The following is a 2,592-nucleotide window of genomic DNA, read 5'->3' on the forward strand; positions in this document are numbered from 1 at the left end:
TAATACAGATTACGTGCCTCTGTACTTATACTTCACGTTATTGTAATACAATTGTAAATTTTTGTATTCTTGTCTTTCATTTTTGCTAATGTGCTTTGTCTATATACCTTTGTGTGCTTCTTTGATACATATTTATTTGTTTGTATAGTGATTAAGATTATACCACAATGTTGACTGCTGTGTCCCTATTTTTGACATTTTTACCTATTATGTCCGTGTGGTTTGTTCACACATCTTTATTGAAATGATGGAATTTGATGCGACTGCCATGCAAGTGAAATGTTAATCTAGCTACAAAACCAGGTTTTATCCACCATTTCCTACATAAGAAAATGTCTGTACCAAATAAAAGTAACAGTAGTATACCGCTTTTCGAAAGTCATAAATCGATTGAGAGAAAACATATCCTGGTTACAAACTAAAACTGAGGTAAACACATCAACTATAAGAGGAAAACAAGGAAACAACAGAAACATTGAAGTGCAACAAAAAACTGAAACGACAATGTAACACACACAGAAACGAACTAGAAGATACAAATGCCATTTTCCTGACTTTACCAAATCAGGAATATGGCAGTTGTTGTCCATTCGTTTGATTTTGTTGAGCTTTTGATTTTGCTATTTGATTATGGAATTTTCGTTTAGAATTGTCCTCGGAGATCAGTATTTTTTGTGATTTTACTTGTTTTTACGCAAATATTTTTCTGTTTTCCGATATATGCATGATATATGTTCATATTTTCGTTTCTATTTAACCACCATTTTCTAAGATGCGTTTCTGTTTTCGTTTCTTTCTATCTATAAGAACTTACTAAAAACACTCTTTACTCTCACTTACACATATACATTTGGCATCGTTCTATTTATAAACCGTGTGACAATGACAATAGTTATCAAAGGTACCAGGATTATAATTTAGTACGCCAGACGCACGTTTAGTCTACATAAGACTCACCAGTGACGCTCATATCAGATTAGTTATAAAGCCAAACAAGTACAAGGTTGAAGAGCATTGAGGATCCAAAATTCAAAAAAGGTGTGCCAAATACGGCTTAGGTAATCTATTCCTGTGATAAGAAAATCCTTAGTTTTTCAAAATATTCAAAGTTTTGTAAACAGGAAATTTATACAAATGGCCGCGTAATTGATTTTCACGTCAACACCGAAGTGCTGACTACTGGGCTGATGATACCCTCGGGAACGAAACGACAACTTTGGTCTAAAACTCTGAAGACTCCGGAACTTCAATAATTCAGCATGGAATGCTTTTATTTTCGATGAACATGTACAGTATTCAATGTGAAGTATTAAGTTCAATCTAATTCATTAAAAGTATCAACAAGTAAATATACAAACTCAGAGAAATAAGAATAAACATAAAAAAGAAACTGATCACATTTTGAGTGAAAGTGTTAACCGTCAAGGATTTGGGTATTTTTTAACTTGAAGAATAAAATTAAATTACTAATTTTAAACTGATTATGATATTAAATGCATGATTATGAAAAAGGTAATTTGTCACTGACAGTTATTCTAGAGTAAAACATGTCACTCAAAATCCAAGGTTGATATTAAATTGAATATCAAAGCATGCTGATTTAAGTCTTGTATATGAAATGTAAAAAGAAACGAAAATAGGAAATAAATGAATAATAAAACACAGAGAATTAAAGTATAAAATAACAAAATTAAAAATGTAATATTAAAGTTCCAAAAAGTAAATTAATGGTCACCAACTCTTAATCATACACTCGTTATATTTTTTCTCTCGATGTCCTGTTAATGTTGTTCTTAACACTACAGGGAGATAACGCAGTAAAATCAATTAAACGTTTTCATCACGTTGTATTGTTAAAAAAATGTTAAGTTTCCCAATGATCAAAGTAAGTGTTTGTCAAACTGCTGTATAACCAATGAAATTTTCTTGATGAAATGTTTGGTTAATATTTTTTTTTATATTTTTGTCAAAGAGTCAAAGTATATTTGGGTCATTTTCATAAAATGTCGAATTTTCAGTACACCCATGCTAAATTTTTTTATTTCTAGTGGAAATTTCAGTTGTAATGATTTAAATGAAAGCTTGTCAGATTTGTGATTCAGAACATTAATAATAAACACAACTTACATCTATTTTGATAAGATTAAACTGCATTTAAGTCCAATTTTGGAGGTATTTGTGTGCGTACGGTGTCAGAAAAATACATTTCAAATGATTTTTTTCCGATTTTCTGATCGCCTTGATATCTGCAAAAGGGACTTTTTAAGAACTTTAATTATTACTATAACAAAAAATCGTAGCTTCTTTATCATTGTATGTAACATATTATCTACAAACTAAATTGAATCAGCGTACGGGAGGTTCGTGTCCATCCTGTTACCGCTATTTAAATCAGCCGTTAAATTATTCTCCCTATGTATATTGAATCAGTCAGTGTTGATTTCAAAAGTGCAAAGTAATCTTTACATTTAAAACGCCTCGTTTCTTGAACGACAGTGTAGAGAAAAGAAATGTCAAGACATTTATTGAGAAAAATAGAATGTACTTCTTTTAATGTCTATGCTGTTACCAACCATTTTGATTAATTACACC

Source organism: Mytilus edulis, chromosome 13 (assembly GCF_963676685.1).
Source record: "Mytilus edulis chromosome 13, xbMytEdul2.2, whole genome shotgun sequence".
In the NCBI taxonomy this organism is placed as follows: Eukaryota; Metazoa; Mollusca; class Bivalvia; order Mytilida; family Mytilidae; genus Mytilus; species Mytilus edulis.